This window comes from Abramis brama, assembly GCF_963993115.1.
Source record: "Abramis brama genome assembly, chromosome: 2".
In the NCBI taxonomy this organism is placed as follows: Eukaryota; Metazoa; Chordata; class Actinopteri; order Cypriniformes; family Leuciscidae; genus Abramis; species Abramis brama.
This window is the reverse complement of record NC_139964.1, coordinates 46,231,991-46,255,891: the sequence shown is the minus strand read 5'-3', so window position 1 is coordinate 46,255,891 and position 23,901 is coordinate 46,231,991.

Below are 23,901 nucleotides of genomic sequence, written 5' to 3'. Positions count from 1 at the left end.
GCACATGTAAAATATTTCATTATTAAGTAGAATGGCCAGCAGAGGGCACTAGAAGACCACTTATTGGCTCACTTTCACTTTAAACCAGTTTTCTGCACTAAAGCAAACCAGTTTTTCCATGTTAACTCAATGCATGCTTACACACACACACACACACACACACACACACACACACACACACACACACACACACACACACAGCATAGTTAACCATGATTTACCATGATATACCACGTTCTAGTATTATTTACCAGGAGATAAACGACAATCTAGTATTATTTACTTTGATTTACCATGTTTCTAGCCTGATTTATCACATTACTAGCAATTATTTGAAGTGTCAGTGCAAATAAAGTGATTAACACTGACAAAATATGATTGTGTTATAATAGTTATTGCTATATAAGTGATTTTTTAGTGTGCATTCAAGTATAAATGCAAGCACATGTGGAAATATTTAATTAATAAGTAGAATGGCCAGCAGAGGGCACTAGAAGACCACTTATTGGCTCACTTTCACTTTAAACCTCATGATTTTGACCAGTTTTCTGCACTAAAGCAAACCAGTGTTTCCATGTTAACTCAATAATGCATACTTGCTACATATGCTACACACAATAATGCCACACACACACACACACACACACACACACACACACACACACACACACATCTGTCTGAAAATTTCCATGCATGTTCAGAGTGATATTTCACATGTTCTGACTTGTTTTTAAGAAGGTTTGAACATTCATTAAAGAGATATAGGCTTTCGGGGACACTTGGTAAAGGCCACATTTTGAAGTGAACCTATTATAGCTATCCAAATGAAGTAGTTCAACTTTTTCTGACAATTATTGATCTAGTGAGTCCAGAGAATTGTATTGCACTAGTTTTGAACATTATGATATGAAAATTATATGATCAGAGATGGAAAAGACCATTTACAGCCAATACAGGCAGTTTACCATAGGAAATATATGATTTTAAAGCTTTTTAACAGTTATAGCGCCACCTATCGTCCGATCTCCATAGAATTTTTCATGCTTGTTAATGATGTTATGTCACATATGCTGACCAATTTTTGTGAAGTTCTGAGTTTTTATTTAGGATTTATAGGCTTTTTAATGTATTTTGACACGCCCATTTTATAAATTACCCTATTACAGCCATCCAAATGCAAAAGTTCAACTTTTTTTTGATAATTATTGATCTAGAGAGTCCAGAGAATTGTCCTAGACTGGTCTGGTTCCGATCGGGCAAAAAACCTAGGACTAGTTCGCAAAAGTAGGTTTTTAACATATTAATGAATAATTAATGAACAGTTTGATTGACAGCAATGGTTCTTGAGGCAAAGTTGTTCAGGATGAGGAGATCTATCAAATGATATGCATATTGTGTGGATATTTGTAACACCACGTGATTACAGAGCCGTAAAACTCGTTAGCGCCAACTAGTGGCCGATTTCTTTCAAAATTCTTACAGACCTTTAGGGCCATGAGCCGAACATGCGCATTGAGTTTCGTTCCGATCGGCCTCCGTTAACCTTGTCTAATAGGTGCTCAAACTTCGTTGGCCGATGGCGGCCATGTTTTTTGAGATACGCCAATGTCCTCATACACATACATGGCACCTTGGACCAAGACACTGCATACCAATTTTCAAGTCAATCGGACTAACGGTCAGGTGGTTATAGCCTGTTTTATGTTTTTTTCATTTTATAGCGCCACCATGAGGCCAATCGTCACGATTTTTTTACTGTGACCCCAGAGTAAGCTCATACACATGTGTACCAAGTTTGGTGAAGATACCTCATTTACATCGGGAGTTATAGCCATTTTAGTAAAATAGGCCCCTCCCACAACGTACGTTTTGGCGCCCCTTAGCGACCGTGAATCGAAATTTCCACTTTTTTTCGATAATTATTGATATTCAGTCTCCAGAGAACATTTCTGCACTAGTTTGGTTCCAATCGGGCAAAAAACCAGGGACTAGTTCGCAAAAGTAGATTTTTGACAAAATTCAAAATGGCGGAAAATCTATCATGGCGGAAATGAAATCGGAGATATACGTTTTGTTCGTCAGGCGTCCAGCTTTCCAATGATATAAGACACTTGAGTCTACGACATACGGTCTAGGAGTTATGAGCAGTTTCGCGCTTTTGGTTGTTATAGCGCCACCTATGGGCCAATCGGGGTCATAATCTCTGAACCTTTCCTCGATTTTTGTACTACCATCTGTCAAAGTTTCAAAGTTCCAGCTCTTACGGTTTGGGCTGCACGATGCGTTTTACGGCGGAATAATAATAATAATTAAAGCTGCAAGCAGCATTTATCGGGGTTCAAGCAGTTAAGGCCTTTAAACACACAAGCATCAAAAGACATTAAGTTTTATTTAGCAGGCATTTAACAATTGACATAATAGACGGAAAAGACCATTTACAGCCAATACAGGCAGTTTACCATGGGAAATATATGGTTTTAAAGCTTTTTAACAGTTATAGCGCCACCTTTGGTCCGATCTCCATAAAATTTGGCATGCTTGTTAATGATGTTATGTCACATATGCTCACCAATTTTTGTGAAGTTCTGAGTTTTCATTTATGATTTATAGGCATTTTAGTGTATTTTGCCACGCCCCTTTTGTAAATTACCCTGTTACAGCCAGGCAAATGCAAAAGTTCAACTTTTTTTCGATAATTATTTATCTAGAGAGTCCAGAGAATTGTCCTAGACTGGTCTGGTTCCGATCGGGCGAAAAACCAGGGACTAGTTCGCAAAAGTAGGTTTTTAACATATTCATGAATATTTAATGAACGGTTTGATTGACAGCAATGGTTCTTGAGGCAAAGTTGTTCAGCATGAGGAGATCTATCAAATGATATGCATTTTGTGACAATAAGTGTAACACCACGTGATTACAGAGCCTTAAAACTCGTTAGCGCCAACTAGTGGCCGATTTCTTTCAAAATTGTTACAGACCTCTAGGGGCTTGAGCCGAACATGCCCACCGAGTTTCGCTCCGATCGGACTTCGTTAACGGTGCTCAAACCTCATTGGCCAATGGCGGCCATGTTTTTCGAGATACGCCAATATCCTTTTACACATACATGGCCCCTTGGGCCAAGACACTGCATACCAAATTTCAAGTCATTCGGAAAAACGGTCAGGTGTTTATACGTTTTTTTTTTTATAGCGCCACCATGTGGCCAATTGACGCAATTTTTTTTACTGTGACCTCAGAGTGGCCTCTTACACATGTGTACCAAGTTTGGTGAAGTTTACTTAATTACTTCTTGAGTTATAGCCATTTTAGTAAAATAGGCTCCTCCCACAACGTTAATTTTGCACCCCCTAGGTACCATGAATCGAAATTTCAACGTTTTTTCGATAATTATTGATCTTCAGACTCCAGAGAACAATTCTGCACTGGTTTGGTTCCGATCGGGCGAAAAACCAGGGACTAGTTTGCAAAAGTAGTTTTTTGACAAAATTCAAAATGGCGAAAAATCTATCATGGCGGAAATGAAATCGGAGATATACGTTTTTTTCTTCAGGAGCTCTGGATTTCAATGATATAAGACACTTGAAGCTACGCCTTACGGTCTGGGAGTTCTGAGCAGTTTCGCGCTTTTGATTGCTATAGCGCCACCTATGGGCCGATTGGGCTGAGTCCGTGTATCTGAGTAGCGAGCAATAGTACTACCATCTGGCAAAGTTTCAAGTCTCTAGGTCTTACGGTTTGGGCTGCACGATGCGTTTTATGGCGGAAAAATAATAATAATAAAAATCAGGACAATTACAATAGGGTTTCAGCACTTCGTGCTTGAACCCCTAATAATAATAATAAAAATCAGCACAATTACAATAGGGTTTCAGCACTTCGTGCTTGAACCCCTAATAAAAATCAGGGCAATTACAATAGGGTTTCAGCACTTCGTGCTTGAACCCCTAATAATTAAAGCTGCAAGCAGCATTTATCGGGGTTCAAGCAGTTAAGGCCTTTAAGGCATTTAAGCACAAAAGCATCAAAAGTCATTAAGATTTATTTAGCAAGCATGTAACCACTGACATAATAGATGGAAAAGACCATTTACAGCCAATACAGGCAAATTGCCATGGGATATATATGGTTTTAAAGCTTTTTAACAGTTATAGCGCCACCTATGGTCCGATCTCCATAAAATTGTTTATTGTGACCTCAAATTGAACCCATACACATGTGTACTGATTTTGGTGAAGATATCTCATTTACTTCTTGAGTTATAGCCATTTGAGTAAAATAGGCTCCTCCCACAACGATTTGCCACATTCAAGAATTATTTAATATGATTTTAGCATGATTTACTATCATATACCATGTTCCAGAATGATTTATTAGGATTCTAGCATGATTTACCTTGATACACCTCATTTCAGTATTATTCACTATGATTTACAATGTTTCTAGCATGATTAACCACATTACTAGCAATTATGTGAAGTGTCAGTGCAAATGAGGTGATGAACACTGACAAAATATTATTTTGTTATAATAGTTAGTTATATACGTGATTTTTAGTGTGTGTCCAAGTATGAATGCAAAAGCACATGTAAAATATTTCATTATTAAGTAGAATGGCCAGCAGAGGGCACTAGAAGACCACTTATTGGCTCACTTTCACTTTAAACCAGTTTTCTGCACTAAAGCAAACCAGTTTTTCCATGTTAACTCAATGCATGCTTACACACACACACACACACACACACACACACACACACACACAGCATAGTTAACCATGATTTACCATGATATACCACGTTCTAGTATTATTTACCAGGAGATAAACGACAATCTAGTATTATTTACTTTGATTTACCATGTTTCTAGCCTGATTTATCACATTACTAGCAATTATTTGAAGTGTCAGTGCAAATAAAGTGATTAACACTGACAAAATATGATTGTGTTATAATAGTTATTGCTATATATTTTTAGTGTGTATTCAAGTATAAATGCAAGCACATGTGGAAATATTTAATTAATAAGTAGAATGGCCAGCAGAGGGCACTAGAAGACCACTTATTGGCTCACTTTCACTTTAAACCTCATGATTTTGACCAGTTTTCTGCACTAAAGCAAACCAGTGTTTCCATGTTAACTCAATAATGCATACTTGCTACATATGCTACACACAATAATGCCACACACACACACACACACACACACACACACACACACACACACACACACACACAAATGTTTCAGTGATATTGGTGTCACATTCACCTTCATCACATTCACCTTCTGTCTTCATCACATTCACCATCTGTCGTCATCACCTGCACCTGCTCCTCATCACCCTCCTCATCATCACCTGCTCCTCATCATCATAACCATCACCTGTTGTCCTTGTCTTGATCTGTGTATTTAAGTTCCCCTCTCATCCATTATCATTGTCGGTTATTGTTTGTGCACTAGCACTCTGTTATGTTTGTTTTCATGTTGGAAAATAAAACCTTTGTTATTTTTGTACCACACACACACACACACACACACACACACACACACACACACACACACACACACACACACACACACACACACACCATCATTTATCATGATTTACCATGGCTGATACCAATACCAATATGAGAAAATGACTATTTTAAACAGCAGGGGGCAGTAAAATACCACTTATTGGCTTAACATGCCATTAATTCATATCATTTTCACCTTTTTAACTGTTATAGAGGCAAATTTTGTCCGATCTGTCTGAAATTTTTCATGCTTGTTCAGGGTGATATTTCACACGTTCTGACTTGTTTTTAAGAAGGTCTGAGCATTGATTAAAGAGATATAGGCTTTCGGGGACACTTGGTAAAGGCCAGATTTTGAAGTGAACCTATTATAGCTATCCAAATGAAGTAGTTCAACTTTTTCTGACAATTATTGATCTAGTGAGTCCAGAGAATTGTATTGCACTAGTTTTGAACATTATGATATGAAAATTATATGATCAGAGATGGAAAAGACCATTTACAGCCAATACAGGCAGTTTACCATAGGAAATATATGATTTTAAAGCTTTTTAACAGTTATAGCGCCACCTATCGTCTGATCTCCATAGAATTTTTCATGCTTGTTAATGATGTTATGTCACACATGCTGACCAATTTTTGTGAAATTCTGAGTTTTTATTTAGGATTTATAGGCTTTTTAATGTATTTTGACACGCCCATTTTATAAATTACCCTATTACAGCCATCCAAATGCAAAAGTTCAACTTTTTTTTGATAATTATTGATCTAGAGAGTCCAGAGAATTGTCCTAGACTGGTCTGGTTCCGATCGGGCAAAAAACCTAGGACTAGTTCGCAAAAGTAGGTTTTTAACATATTAATGAATACTTAATGAACAGTTTGATTGACAGCAATGGTTCTTGAGGCAAAGTTGTTCAGGATGAGGAGATCTATCAAATGATATGCATATTGTGTGGATATTTGTAACACCACGTGATTACAGAGCCGTAAAACTCGTTAGCGCCAACTAGTGGCTGATTTCTTTCAAAATTCTTACAGACCTTTAGGGCCATGAGCCGAACATGCCCATTGAGTTTCGTTCCGATCGGCCTCCGTTAACCTTGTCTAATAGGTGCTCAAACTTCGTTGGCCGATGGCGGCCATGTTTTTTGAGATACGCCAATGTCCTCATACACATACATGGCACCTTGGACCAAGACACTGCATACCAATTTTCAAGTCAATCGGACTAACGGTCAGGTGGTTATAGCCTGTTTTATGTTTTTTTCATTTTATAGCGCCACCATGAGGCCAATCGTCGCGATTTTTTTACTGTGACCCCAGAGTAAGCTCATACACATGTGTACCAAGTTTGGTGAAGATACCTCATTTACATCGGGAGTTATAGCCATTTTAGTAAAATAGGCCCCTCCCACAACGTACGTTTTGGAGCCCCTTAGCGACCGTGAATCGAAATTTCCACTTTTTTTCGATAATTATTGATATGCAGTCTCCAGAGAACATTTCTGCACTAGTTTGGTTCCAATCGGGCAAAAAACCAGGGACTAGTTCGCAAAAGTAGATTTTCGACAAAATTCAAAATGGCGGAAAATCTATCATGGCGGAAATGAAATCGGAGATATACGTTTTGTTCGTCAGGCGTCCAGCTTTCCAATGATATAAGACACTTGAGTCTACGACATACGGTCTAGGAGTTATGATCAGTTTTGCGCTTTTGGTTGTTATAGCGCCACCTATGGGCCAATCGGGGTCATAATCTCTGAACCTTTCCTCGATTTTTGTACTACCATCTGTCAAAGTTTCAAAGTTCCAGCTCTTACGGTTTGGGCTGCACGATGCGTTTTACGGCGGAATAATAATAATAATAATAATAATTAAAGCTGCAAGCAGCATTTATCGGGGTTCAAGCAGTTAAGGCCTTTAAGGCCTTTAAGCACAAAAGCATCAAAAGTTATTAGTTTTATTTAGCAAGCATCTAACCACTGACATAATAGATGAAAAAGACTATTTACAGCCAATACAGGCAATGTACCATAGGAAATATATGGTTTTAAAGCTTTTTTAACAGTTATAGCGCCACCTATGGTCCGATCTCCATAAAATTGCTTACTGTGACCTCAAATTGAACCCATACACATGTGTACTGAGTTTGGTGAAGATATCTCATTTACTTCTTGACTTATAGCCATTTTAGTAAAATAGGCTCCTCCCACAACAATTTACCACATTCTAGTATTATTTACTATGATTCTAGCATGATTGTGCTACAATAGTAATTGTTATATAAGTGATTTTTTAGTGTCTTATTGTTATATAAGTGATTTTTAGTGTATAATGAATGCAAAAGCATATGTGAGTAGACTTCATTAATAAGTAGAATGGCCAGCAGAGGGCAGTAGAAGACCAGTTATTGGCTCACTTTCACTTTAAACTTCATGATTTTCACCATTTTTCTGTACTAAAGCAAACCAGTTTTTCCATTTTAACTCCATAATGCATGTTTACACACACACACACACACACACACACACACACACACACACACACACAAAGACAAATGTTGTTGTTTTTTCAATGCTATTGGGATATGTCATTATGAAAATATATTTCAATGGTCTATAAACATTTCACAAAGTCTTTGTAAGCTATTAATCAGATTATTCAGAATTTATTTAGAAACCTAAGACTACACACACACATTATGTTGTAGATACAGATATTTGAAATATATGATGTGATCAAACTGTCAATACTAATACTTTAACAGATGGATTTTGAGTAAATGTAATTGTAAATGTTAAAATAGGGATTTTATAAAGTCTAAATATAAATTATAGAACAATATGACAAAATGACTATTTTAAACAGCAGGGGGCAGTAAAATACCACTTATTGGCTTAATATGCCATTAATTCATATCATTTTCACCTTTTTAACTGTTACAGAGGCAAATTTTGTCCGATCTGTCTGAAATTTTTCATCCTTGTTCAGGGTGATATTTCACACGTTCTGACTTGTTTTTAAGAAGGTCTGAGCATTGATTAAAGAGATATAGGCTTTCGGGGACACTTGGTAAAGGCCACATTTTGAAGTGAACCTATTATAGCTATCCAAATGAAGAAGTTCAACTTTTTCTGACAACTATTGTTCTAGTGAGTCCAGAGAATGGTTATGCGATAGTTTTTAACATTATGATATGAAAATTATATGATCAGACATGGAAAAGACCATTTACAGCCAATACAGGCAGTTTGCCATAGGAAATATATGGTTTAAAAGCCTTTTAACTGTTATAGCGCCACCTTTGGTCCGATCTCCATAAAATGTTGCATGCTTGTTAATGATGTTATGTCACATATGCTCACCAACTTTTGTGAAGTTATGAGTTTTCATTTAGGATTTATAGGGTTTTTAGTGTATTTTGCCACGCCCATTTTCTTTATGACCCAATTATAGCCATACGAAAAATTCAAAAGTTAAACTTTTTTTTGATAATTATTGATCTAGAGAGTCCAGAGAATTGTCCTAGACTGGTCTGGTTCCGATCGGGCGAAAAACCTAGGACTAGTTCGCAAAAGTAGGTTTTTAACATGTTCGCGAATATTTAATGAACGGTTTGATTGACAGCAATGGTTCTTGAGGCAAAGTTTTTCAGCATGAGCAGATCTATCAAATGATATGCATTTTGTTACGATAAGTGTAACACCACGTGATTACAGAGCCATAAAACTCGTTAGTGCCAACTAGTGGCTGATTTCTTTCAAAATTCTTACAGACCTCTAGGGCCATGAGTCGAACATGCCCACTGAGTTTCGTTCCGATCGGCCTCCGTTAACCTTGTCTAATAGGTGCTCAAATTTCATTGGCCGATGGCGGCCATGTTTTTTGAGATACACCAATGTCCTCATAGACATACATGACACCTTGGACCAAGACACTGCATACCAATTTTCAAGTCAATCGGACTAATGGTCAGGTGGTTATAGCCAGTTTTATGTTTTTTTCATGTTATAGCGTCACCACGTGGCCAATCGCCACGATTTTTTTACTGTGACCTCAGATTGACCTCTTAAATAATTGTACCGAGTTTGGTGAAGATACCTCTTTTACTTCTGGAGTTATGGCCGTTTTAGTAAAATAGGCTCCTCCCACAACATACAATTTGGCGCCCCTTAGCGACCGTGAATCGAAATTTCAACTTTTTTTCGATAATTATTGATATTCAAACTCCAGAGAACATTTCTGCACTGGTTTGGTTCCGATCGGGCAAAAAACCTAGGACTAGTTCGCAAAAGTAGGTTTTTGACAAAATTCAAAATGGCGGAAAAATTTGCATACCGGAAATGAAATCGGAGATATACGTTTTGTTTGCCATGAGGTCTTGATTACATTGATATAAGACACTTGAGTCTACGACATACAGTCTAGGAGTTATGAGCAGTTTCGCGCTTTTGGTCGCTGTAGCGCCACCTATGGGCCGATTTGGCTAAGTCCGTGTATCTGAGTAGCGAGCAATACTACTACCATTTGACCAAGTATCACGTCTCTAGGCCTTACGGTTTTGGCTGCACGATGCGTTTTAGGGAAGAATAATAATAATAATTAAAGCTGCAAGCAGCATTTATCGGGGTTCAAGCAGTTAAGGCCTTTAAGGCATTTAAGCACAAAAGCATCAAAAGTTATTAAGATTTATTTAGGAAGCATGTAACCACTGACATAATAGATGGAAAAGACCATTTACAGCCAATACAGGCAATTTGCCATGGGATATATATGGTTTTAAAGCTTTTTAACAGTTATAGCGCCACCTATGGTCCGATCTCCATAAAATTGTTTACTGTGACCTCAAATTGAACCCATACACATGTGTACTGAGTTTGGTGAAGATATCTCATTTACTTCTTGAGTTATAGCCATTTGAGTAAAATAGGCTCCTCCCACAACGATTTGCCACATTCTAGAATTATTTAATATGATTCTAGCATGATTTACTATCATATACCATGTTCCAGAATGATTTATTAGGATTCTAGCATGATTTACCTTGATACACCTCATTTCAGTATTATTTACTATGATTTACAATGTTTCTAGCATGATTAACCACATTACTAGCAATTATGTGAAGTGTCAGTGCAAATGAGGTGATGAACACTGACAAAATATTATTGTGTTATAATAGTTAGTTATATACGTGATTTTTGTGTGTGTGTCCAAGTATGAATGCAAAAGCACATGTAAAATATTTCATTATTAAGTAGAATGGCCAGCAGAGGGCACTAGAAGACCACTTATTGGCTCACTTTCACTTTAAACCAGTTTTCTGCACTAAAGCAAACCAGTTTTTCCATGTTAACTCAATGCATGCTTACACACACACACACACACACACACACACACACACACACACACACACAGCATAGTTAACCATGATTTACCATGATATACCACGTTCTAGTATTATTTACCAGGAGATAAACGACAATCTAGTATTATTTACTTTGATTTACCATGTTTCTAGCCTGATTTATCACATTACTAGCAATTATTTGAAGTGTCAGTGCAAATAAAGTGATTAACACTGACAAAATATGATTGTGTTATAATGGTTATTGCTATATAAGTGATTTTTTTAGTGTGTATTCAAGTATGAATGCAAGCACATGTTGAAATATTTCATTAATAAGTAGAATGGCCTGCAGAGGGCAGTAGAAGACCACTTATTGGCTCACTTTCACTTTAAACCAGTTTTCTGCACTAAAGCAAACCAATTTATCCATGTTAACTCAATGCATGCTTACACACACACACACACACACACACACACACACACACAGCATAGTTAACCATGATTTACCACATTACTAGCAATTATTTGAAGTGTCAGTGCAAATAAAGTGATTAACACTGACAAAATATGATTGTGTTATAATAGTTATTGCTATATAAGTGATTTTTAGTGTGTATTCAAGTATAAATGCAAGCACATGTGGAAAAATTTAATTAATAAGTAGAATGGCCAGCAGAGGGCAGTAGAAGACCACTTATTGGCTCACTTTCACTTTAAACCTCATGATTTTGACCAGTTTTCTGCACTAAAGCAAACCAGTGTTTCCATGTTAACTCAATAATGCATACTTGCTACATATGCTACACACAATAATGCTACACACACACACACACACACACACACACACACACACACACACAAATGTTTCAGTGATATTGGTGTCACATTCACCTTCATCACATTCACCTTCTGTCTTCATCACATTCACCATCTGTCGTCATCACCTGCACCTGCTCCTCATCACCCTCCTCATCATCACCTGCTCCTCATCATCATAACCGTCACCTGTTGTCCTTGTCTTGATCTGTGTATTTAAGTTCCCCTCTCATCCATTATCATTGTCGGTTATTGTTTGTGCACTAGCACTCTGTTATGTTTGTTTTCATGTTGGAAAATAAAACCTTTGTTATATTTGTACCACACACACACACACACACACACACACACACACACACACACACACACACACACCATCATTTATCATGATTTACCATGGCTGATACCAATACCAATATGAGAAAATGACTATTTTAAACAGCAGGGGGCAGTAAAATACCACTTATTGGCTTAACATGCCATTAATTCATATCATTTTCACCTTTTTAACTGTTATAGAGGCAAATTTTGTCCGATCTGTCTGAAAATTTTCATGCTTGTTCAGGGTGATATTTCACACGTTCTGACTTGTTTTTAAGAAGGTCTGAGCATTGATTAAAGAGATATAGGCTTTCGGGGACACTTGGTAAAGGCCAGATTTTGAAGTGAACCTATTATAGCTATCCAAATGAAGTAGTTCAACTTTCTGACAATTATTGATCTAGTGAGTCCAGAGAATTGTATTGCACTAGTTTTTTAACATTATGATATGAAAATTATATGATCAGAGATGGAAAAGACCATTTACAGCCAATACAGGCAGTTTACCATAGGAAATATATGATTTTAAAGCTTTTTAACAGTTATAGCGCCACCTATCGTCCGATCTCCATAGAATTTTTCATGCTTGTTAATGATGTTATGTCACATATGCTGACCAATTTTTGTGAAGTTCTGAGTTTTTATTTAGGATTTATAGGCTTTTTAATGTATTTTGACACGCCCATTTTATAAATTACCCTATTACAGCCATCCAAATGCAAAAGTTCAACTTTTTTTTGATAATTATTGATCTAGAGAGTCCAGAGAATTGTCCTAGACTGGTCTGGTTCCGATCGGGCAAAAAAACCTAGGACTAGTTCGCAAAAGTAGGTTTTTAACATATTCATGAATATTTAATGAACTGTTTGATTGACAGCAATGGTTCTAGAGGCAAAGTTGTTCAGCATGAGCAGATCTATCATATGATATGCATTTTGTGACGATAAGTGTAACACCACGTGATTACAGAGCCATAAAACTCGTTAGCGCCAACTAGTGGCCGATTTCTTTCAAAATTCTTACAGACCTCTAGGGGCTTGAGCCGAACATGCCCACTGAGTTTTGTTCCGATCGGCCTCCGTTAACCTTGTCTAATAGGTGCTCAAACTTCATTGGCCGATAGCGGCCATGTTTTTTGAGATACACCAATGTCCTCATAGACATACATGGCACCTTGGACCAAGACACTGCATACCAATTTTCAAGTCAATCGGACTAACGGTCAGGTGGTTATAGCCTGTTTTATGTTTTTTTCATATTATAGCGCCACCATGAGGCCAATCACCGCGATTTTTTTACTGTGACCTCAACTTGAGCTCATACATATGTGTACCGAGTTTGGTGAAAATATCTCATTTCGTTCACGAGTTATAGCCATTTTTGTATAATTAGCTCCGCCTCCTGCGAACGTTTTGATGCCCCTTAGCAACCGTGGATCGAAATTTTAACTTTTTTTCGATAATTATTGATAGTCAGACTCCTGTGAATATTTCTGCACTGGTTTGGTTCCGATCGGGCGAAAAACCAGGGACTAGTTCGCAAAAGTAGGTTTTGGACAAAATCCAAAATGGCGGAAAAATTTGCATACCGGAAATGAAATCCTTGAGGCCTTTTTTGTTCGGCTTGACCCAAGGATTCCAAAGATATAAGACACTTGAGTCTGTGACAAAGGGTTGATGAGATTTAAGCAAAAATATGCAATTTTTTTGTTTTTTGCACTGTAGCGCCACCTATTGGCCAATCTAGCTCATATTCTCTGAACCTCTCCTCGATTTTTGTACTACCTTCTGGCCAAGTTTCAAGTCTCTAGCACTTACGGTTTAGGCTGCACGATGCGTTTTACGGCGGAATAATAATAATAATAATAAAAATCAGCACAATTACAATAGGGTTTCAGCATTTCATGCTTGAACCCCTAATAAAAATCAGGGCAATTACAATAGGGTTTCAGCACTTCGTGCTTGAACCCCTAATAATAAAAATCAGCACAATTACAATAGGGTTTCAGCACTTCGTGCTTGAACCCCTAATAATAATAAAAATCAGTACAATTACAATAGGGTTTCAGCACTTCGTGCTTGAACCCCTAATAAAAATCAGCACAATTACAATAGGGTTTCAGCACTTCGTGCTTGAACCCCTAATAAGAAGAGACGTTTTGGACAGTTATAGCGCCACCTCTTGTCTGATCTTCACGAAACTTGGCATGCTTCTTCACCATGCTATGACACATATGCTCATCGATTTTTGTGAAGTTTGGGGTTTTCCCTTAGGTTGTGTAGGCTTTTGAGTGTTTTTTTGTCCCTCCCCTTTCCTAAATGACCCTGTTACAGCCAGGCAAATGCAAAAGTTCCACTTTTTTTCGATAATTATTGATCTAGAGAGTCCAGAGAATTGTCCTAGACTGGTCTGGTTCCGATTGGGCCAAAAACCAGGGACTAGTTGGCCAAAGTAGGTTTTGGACAAAATTGCCCATATACATTTTTGGATTTGGAGATAGCCATTTTGTCCGTCTGGAGCCAGGGATCACAGTGATGCTGAAATTGAGACTCTAGGACAAACTGTCTAGGAGTTGTGAGCAATTTAGTAAATTTGGTCATAATAGCGCCACCTATGGGCCAATCGGGGGCATATTTTGATAACCTGTCCTCGATTTTTGTACTACCATCTGGCAAAGTTTCAAGGTTCCAGCTCTTACAGTTTGGGCTGCACGATGCGTTTTACGGCAGAATAATAATAATAATAATAATAAAAATCAGCACAATTACAATAGGGTTTCAGCACTTCGTGCTTGAACCCCTAATAAGAAGAGACGTTTTGGACAGTTATAGCGCCACCTCTTGTCTGATCTTCACGAAACTTGGCATGCTTCTTCACCATGCTATGACACATATGCTCATCGATTTTTGTGAAGTTTGGGGTTTTCCCTTAGGTTGTGTAGGCTTTTGAGTGTTTTTTTGTCCCTCCCCTTTCCTAAATGACCCTGTTACAGCCAGGCAAATGCAAAAGTTCCACTTTTTTCGATAATTATTGATCTAGAGAGTCCAGAGAATTGTCCTAGACTGGTCTGGTTCCGATTGGGCCAAAAACCAGGGACTAGTTGGCCAAAGTAGGTTTTGGACAAAATTGCCCATATACATTTTTGGATTTGGAGATAGCCATTTTGTCCGTCTGGAGCCAGGGATCACAGTGATGCTGAAATTGAGACTCTAGGACAAACTGTCTAGGAGTTGTGAGCAATTTAGTAAATTTGGTCATAATAGCGCCACCTATGGGCCAATCGGGGGCATATTTTGATAACCTGTCCTCGATTTTTGTACTACCATCTGGCAAAGTTTCAAGGTTCCAGCTCTTACAGTTTGGGCTGCACGATGCGTTTTACGGCAGAATAATAATAATAATAATAATAAATATAGCTGCAAGCAGCAATTACCGGGGCCAAGCACAATCAGATGACAAGACATGCCAACATTGCTGAAAGTGTCAGACCAATGAGCAATTAAAGACATTAAAGAGGATTTTAGGCAAAATGCCTGAAAAATCATAGAAACAGTGAAGAAAAATATGATTTAATGGACTATCACTTTCGACCAATAGGTGGCGCAGTTACAAAACTGATGTGATGTGGTCAGAGTGAAGTGACAATGACACATACAAAGTTCGGTGTTAATATGTCAAGGCATTGCAGAGATAAAGCCTGAATAGTGCTATTAGCATCATGCCTCAACTTTGCTGCTGCGCTATACGAAAACGGTTTCGTCTATCGACACGAAATCCATAACTTTTAGTCGGCACGGTCTGGAGATGATACGATTCGATTTTGGTGAAAATCGGACAAACGGTCTAGGAGGAGTTCGAAAAAGTAGGTTTTGACTGAAAATCAAGATGGCGGACAGGAAGTTCGGCCAAATAAGGAAAACTTGGTATCTATGTTCTCGGCTTGACCCAAGGACTCTATTAAGACCAGTGGCATTTCAATAGCCAGATTTATTCAAAAGTTATTAGCCTTTTTGGAAAATTTGTTATAACTTTTGACCACTAGGTGGCGCTGTTTCGAAATATTTTGAATACCTTCAGGGGATGGTGCTGAAGGAACATTCTGAGTTTCGTAATATTACACCAATGCATTTGTTTAGTATAGCATTTTATTTCACAAAACTGTATTGAAATCAATGGGAATTTCATGTTTTGTTCTATTATAGCGCCACCAAGAGGCTCAGTCCCACCATTTTTTTTATGTGTCATCAGAGTGAGCCCATACATATATGTGTCGATTTTGGTGCAAAAATCTCAATTTGCTTCGGAGTTATAGACATTTATATGAAAAAACACGTAAAAAATGACTGACACATGACTTTGATTGAATTTTACTACCCCTTACTATCAATATTTTCGCATTTGGGCATTGGCGTATAGCTATCGACCTATGTTTCCAAACTTCTGACGGTGGTTTCGTCTCGATCGGACTAGCGGTTTCGAAGATATAGCCTAATGTTTTTTAAGCGCTAAATTACAACGCTACACAAACCGTAAGGCAAAACCTAGCATGTTTGGTATCGTAGGAATCGGCAACGTTTCAGGAGTCTACTTAGATGAGTTTCGTGAAAATAAGTCGATCACACCCAAAGTTATAAGCATTTGAAAAAAAAAATTCACCACTAGGTGGCGCTGTTTCGAAACTTCTCACACTCCTTCAGGACATCGTGCTGATGACCCATGCCAAGTTTCGTAACAATCCGTTCATGCGTTCTTAAAATACAGCATTTTAGCACAAAATTCAAAATGGCCGACAGTCAAAATGGCCGATATGGTAAAATTGGATATCAGTCGACTCGGCATGATGCCCTGAATCTAACGAGACCAATTTTATGATTTTTGGACAAATTGTTTAGAAGTTATAAGCAAAAATAGCCATTTTTCATATCTCCGGACCAGTAGGTGGCGCTGCGCCGAAACGCAGCATGTTGCCTCAGGTCATGCTTGTGATGACCTGTACCAAGTTTGGTATGAATACGATAAAGCATTGCGGAGATACAGCCTTACGACTGTTTTTGCAAGCGCTACGTAAAATTTGTTCGAGCGTTTATCAAAAACGGTTTGACGAATCAACAAGATTTTAATAACTTTTTGTCACCACTGCCTGAAGATGATCTGGTTCAATTTTCGTGCAAATCGGACAAACCGTCTAGGACGAGTTCGAAAAAGTAGATTATTTGGAAAATTCAAAATGGCGGCCATGTTTTTATGACGGAAAATGACGATATAGGGTGCAATCGAATCGGCATGAGCTCAGGAATCAGAGGAAAAAAGAATTTTGTTGATTGGCCTTACGGATCAAAAGTTATTAGCAAAATAATAGTGAAACTTTGGACAGGTGGTGGCGCTAGAGGGAATTACTTAGAAACACCAAAATTGGTGTATTTCATGTTGGGACTGTCCTCTATCAGAATGTCAAACCAAAACAACTTTCCCGCAATCGGTTCTATGGGCTGCCATAGACTCCCAGAGCGGAAGAATAATAATAATAAATATAGCTGCAAGCAGCAATTACCGGGGCCAAGCAGAATAAGACGACAAGACATGCCAACATGTCTGAAAGTGTCAGACCAACTGCGGCAATGAGCAATCAAAGACATTAAAGAGGATTTTAGGCAAAATGCCTGAAAAATCATAGAAACAATAATTAAAAATATGATTTAATGGATTATCACTTTCGACCAATAGGTGGCGCAGTTACAAAACTGATGTGATGTGGTCAGAGTGATGTGACAAAGACACATACAAAGTTTGGTGTCAATATGTCAAGGCATTGCAAAGATAAAGCCTGAATAGTGCTTTTAGCATCATGCCTCAACTTTGCTGCTGCGCTATATGAAAACGGTTTCATCAATCGACACGAAATCCATAACTTTTAGTCGGCACAGTCTGGAGATGATATGATTCGATTTTGGTGAAAATCGGACAAACGGTGTGGGAGGAGTTCGAAAAAGTAGGTTTTGAATGAAAATAGCATTTTATTTCACAAAACTGTATTGAAGTCAATGGGAATTTCATGTTTTGTTCCATTATAGCGCCACCAAGAGGCTCAGTCCCACAATTTTTTTTACATGTCCTCAGAGTGAGCCCATACATATGTGTGTCAGTTTTGGTGAAAATATCTCAATTCGCTTTAGAGTTATAGACATTTATATGAAAAAACACGTAAAAAATGACTGACACATGACTTTGTTTGAATTTTACTACCCCTAAACATCAATATTTTCGCATTTGGGCATTGGCGTATAGCTATCGACCTATGTTTCCAAACTTCTGACGATGGTTTCGTCTCGATCGGACAAACGGTTTCGAAGACATAGCCTAATGTTTTTTAAGCGCTAAATCACAACGCTACACAAACTGTAAGACGAAACCTAGCATGTTTGGTATCGTAGGACTCGGCAAGGTTTCAGGAGACTAATTAGATGAGTCTCATGAAAATAAGTCGACCACACCCAAAGTTATAAGCATTTGAAAAAAAAAATTCACCACTAGGTGGCGCTGTTTCGAAACTTCTCACACTTCTTCAGGACATCGTGCTGATGACCCATACCAAGTTTCGTAACAATCCGTTCATGCGTTGTTAAAATACAGCATTTTAGCACAAAATTCAAAATGGCCGACATTCAAATTGGCCGATATGGCAAAATTGGATATCAGTCGACTCGGCATGACGCCCTGAATCTATCAAGACCAATTTTATGATTTTTGGACAAACTGTTCAGAAGTTATAAGCAAAAATAGCCATTTTTCATATCTCCGGACCTGTAGGTGGCGCTGTGCCGAAACGCAGCATGTAGCCTCAGGTCATGCTTGTGAGTACATGTACCAAGTTTGGTCTGAATACGATAAACCGTTGCGGAGATACAGCCTTACGACTGTTTTTGCAAGCGCTACGTAAAATTTGTTCGAGCGTTTATCGAAAACGGTTTGACGAATCAACAAGATTTTAATAACTTTTTGTCACCCCTGCCTGAAGATGATCCGATTCAATTTTCGTGCAAATCGGACAAACCGTCTAGGACGAGTTCGAAAAAGTACCTTTTTAGGAAAATTCAAAATGGCGGTCATGTTTTTATGACAGAAAATGACGATATAGGGTGCAATCAAATCGTCATGAGCTCAGGAATCAGAGGAAAAAAGGATTTCGCTGATTGGCCTTACGGTTCAAAAGTTATTAGCAAAGTAAAAGTGAAACTTTGGACAGGTGGTGGCGCTAGAGGGAATGACTTAGACACACCAAAATTGGTGTACTTAATGTTGGGACTGTCCTCTATCAGAATGTCAAACCAAAACAACTTTCCCGCAATCGGTTCTATGGGCTGCCATAGACTCCCAGAGCGGAAGAAGAAGAATAATAAATATAGCTGCAAGCAGCAATTACCGGGGCCAAGCAGAATAAGACGACAAGACATGCCAACATGTCTGAAAGTGTCAGACCAACTGCAACAATGAGCAATTAAAGACATTTAAAGAGGATTTTAGGCGAAATGGCTGAAAAATCATGTAAAAAGTGATTCAAAATATGATTTAATGGATTGTCACTTTTGACCAAAAGGTGGCGCTGTTACGAAATTGATGTGGTGTGGTCAGAGTAAGGAGACAGTGACACATACAAAGTTTTGTGTCAATATGTCGAGGCATTGCAGATATAAAGCCTGAATAGTCATTTTGGCATCATGCCTCAACTTTGCTGCTGTGCTATACGAAAACGGTTTCATCAATCGACACGAAATCCATAACTTTTTGTCGGCATAGTCTGGAGATGATACGATTCGATTTTGGTGAAAATCGGACAAACGGTCTAGGAGGAGTTCGAAAAAGTAGGTTTTGAATGAAAATCAAGATGGCGGACAGGAAGTTTGGCCAAATAAGGAAAACTTGGTATCTATGTTCTCGGCTTGACCCAAGGAATCTATTAAGACCCGTGGCATTTCAATAGCCAGATTTATTCAAAAGTTATTAGCCTTTTTGGAAATTTTGTTATAACTTTTGACCACTAGGTGGCGCTGTCTTGAAATATTTTGGTTGCCTTCAGGGGATGGTGCTGATGACACAATCTGAGTTTCGTAATATTACACCAATGCATTTGTTTAGTATAGCATTTTATTTCACAAAACTGTATTGAAGTCAATGGGAATTTCATATTTTGTTCAATTATAGCGCCACCAAGAGGCTCAGTCCCACAATTTTTTTTACGTGTCCTCAGAGTGAGCCCATACATATGTGTGTCAATTTTGGTGAAAATATCTCAATTCGCTTCGGAGTTATAGACATTTATATGAAAAAACACGAAAAAAATGACTGACACATGACTTTGATTGGAAATTAGTACCCCTAAACATCAATATTTTCGCATTTGGGCATTGGCGTATAGCTATCGACCTATGTTTCCAAACTTCTGACGGTGGTTTCGTCTCGATCGGACTAGCGGTTTCAAAGATATAGCCAAATGTTTTTTAAGCGCTAAATCACAACGCTACACAAACCGTAAGGCAAAACCTAGCATGTTTGGTATCGTAGGACTCGGCAACGATTCAGGAGTCCAATGAGATGAGTTTCGTGAAAATAAGTCGATCACACCCAAAGTTATAAGCATTTGAAAAAAAAAATTCACCACTAGGTGGCGCTGTTTCGAAACTTCTCACACTCCTTCAGGACATCGTGCTGATGACCCATACCAAGTTTCGTAACAATCCGTTCATGCGTTGTTAAAATACAGCATTTTAGCACAAAATTCAAAATGGCCGACAGTCAAATTGGCCGATATGGTAAAATTGGATATCAGTCGACTCGGCATGACGCCCTGAATCTATCAAGACCAATTTTATGATTTTTGGACAAACTGTTCAGAAGTTATAAGCAAAAATAGCCATTTTTCATATCTCCGGACCTGTAGGTGGCGCTGTGCCGAAACGCAGCATGTAGCCTCAGGTCATGCTTGTGAGTACATGTACCAAGTTTGGTCTGAATACGATAAACCGTTGCGGAGATACAGCCTTACGACTGTTTTTGCAAGCGCTACGTAAAATTTGTTCGAGCGTTTATCGAAAACGGTTTGACGAATCAACAAGATTTTAATAATTTTTTGTCAACCCTGCCTGAAGATGATCCGATTCAATTTTCGTGCAAATCGGACTAACCGTCTAGGACGAGTTCGAAAAAGTACCTTTTTAGGAAAAATCAAAATGGCGGCCATGTTTTTATGACGGAAAATGACGATATAGGGTGCAATCGAATCGTCATGAGCTCAGGAATCAGAGGAAAAAAGGATTTCGCTGATTGGCCTTACGGTTCAAAAGTTATTAGCAAAGTAAAAGTGAAACTTTGGACAGGTGGTGGCGCTAGAGGGAATGACTTAGACACACCAAAATTGGTGTACTTAATGTTGGGACTGTCCTCTATCAGAATGTCAAACCAAAACAACTTTCCCGCAATCGGTTCTATGGGCTGCCATAGACTCCCATGGCGGAAGAAGAAGAATAATAACAAGCAGCAATTACCGGGGCCAAGCAGAATAAGACGACAAGACATGCCGACATGTCTGAAAGTGTCAGACCAACTGCAACAATGAGCAATTATAGACTTTAAAGAGGATTTTATGCAAAATGCCTGAAAAATCATAGAAACAATAATTAAAAATATGATTTTATGGATTATCACTTTCGACCAATAGGTGGCGCAGTTACAAAACTGATGTGATGTGGTCAGAGTGAAGTGACAATGACACATACAAAGTTTGGTGTCAATATGTCAAGGCATTGCAGAGATAAAGCCTGAATAGTGCTATTAGCATCATGCCTCAACTTTGCTGCTGCGCTATACGAAAACGGTTTCGTCTATCGACACGAAATCCATAACTTTTAGTCGGCACGGTCTGGAGATGATACGATTCGATTTTGGTGAAAATCGGACAAACGGTCTAGGAGGAGTTCGAAAAAGTAGGTTTTGACTGAACATCAAGATGGCGGACAGGAAGTTCGGCCAAATAAGGAAAACTTGGTATCTATGTTCTCGGCTTGACCCAAGGAATCTATTAAGACCAGTGGCATTTCAATAGACAGATTTATTCAAAAGTTATTAGCCTTTTTGGAAATTTTGTTATAACTTTTGACCACTAGGTGGCGCTGTTTCGAAATATTTTGAGTACCTTCAGGGGATGGTGCTGAAGGCACATTCTGAGTTTCGTAATATTACACCAATGCATTTGTTTAGTATAGCATTTTATTTCACAAAACTCTATTGAAATCAATGGGAATTTCATGTTTTGTTCTATTATAGCGCCACCAAGAGGCTCAGTCCCACCATTTTTTTTATGTGTCATCAGAGTGAGCCCATACATATATGTGTCGATTTTGGTGCAAAAATCTCAATTTGCTTCGGAGTTATAGACATTTATATGAAAAAACACGTAAAAAATGACTGACACATGACTTTGATTGAATATTACTACCCCTAAACATCAATATTTTCACATTTGGGCATTAGCATTTAGTTAACAAGCTATGATTGCAAACTTCTGACGGTGGTTTCGTCTCAATCGGACAAACGGTTTCGAAGATATAGCCTAATGTTTTTTAAGCGCTAAATCACAATGCTACACAAACCGTTAGGCGAAACCTAACATGTTTGGTATCGTTGGACTCGGCAACGATTCAGGAGGCCAATGAGATGAGTTTCGTGAAAATAAGTCGATCACACCCAAAGTTATAAGCATTTGAAAAAAAAAATTCACCACTAGGTGGCGCTGTTTCGAAACTTCTCACACTCCTTCAGGACATCGTGCTGATGACCCATACCAAGTTTCGTAACAATCCGTTCATGCGTTGTTAAAATACAGCATTTTAGCACAAAATTCAAAATGGCCGACAGTCAAATTGGCCGATATGGCAAAATTGGATATCAGTCGACTCGGCATGACGCCCTGAATCTATCAAGACCAATTTTATGATTTTTGGACAAACTGTTCAGAAGTTATAAGCAAAAATAGCCATTTTTCATATCTCCGGACCTGTAGGTGGCGCTGTGTCGAAACGCAGCATGTAGCCTCAGGTCATGCTTGTGAGTACATGTACCAAGTTTGGTCTGAATACGATAAACCGTTGCGGAGATACAGCCTTACGACTGTTTTTGCAAGCGCTACGTAAAATTTGTTCGAGCGTTTATCGAAAACGGTTTGACGAATCAACAAGATTTTAATAACTTTTTGTCACCCCTGCCTGAAGATGATCCGATTCAATTTTCGTGCAAATCGGACAAACCGTCTAGGACGAGTTCGAAAAAGTACCTTTTTAGGAAAATTCAAAATGGCGGCCATGTTTTTATGACGGAAAATGACGATATAGGGTGCAATCGAATCGTCATGAGCTCAGGAATCAGAGGAAAAAAGGATTTCGCTGATTGGCCTTACGGTTCAAAAGTTATTAGCAAAGTAAAAGTGAAACTTTGGACAGGTGGTGGCGCTAGAGGGAATGACTTAGACACACCAAAATTGGTGTACTTAATGTTGGGACTGTCCTCTATCAGAATGTCAAACCAAAACAACTTTCCCGCAATCGGTTCTATGGGCTGCCATAGACTCCCATGGCGGAAGAAGAAGAATAATAATAAATATAGCTGCAAGCAGCAATTACCGGGGCCAAGCAGAATAAGACGACAAGACATGCCAACATGTCTGAAAGTGTCAGACCAACTGCAACAATGAGCAATTATAGACTTTAAAGAGGATTTTATGCAAAATGCCTGAAAAATCATAGAAACAATAATTAAAAATATGATTTTATGGATTATCACTTTCGACCAATAGGTGGCGCAGTTACAAAACTGATGTGATGTGGTCAGAGTGAAGTGACAATGACAC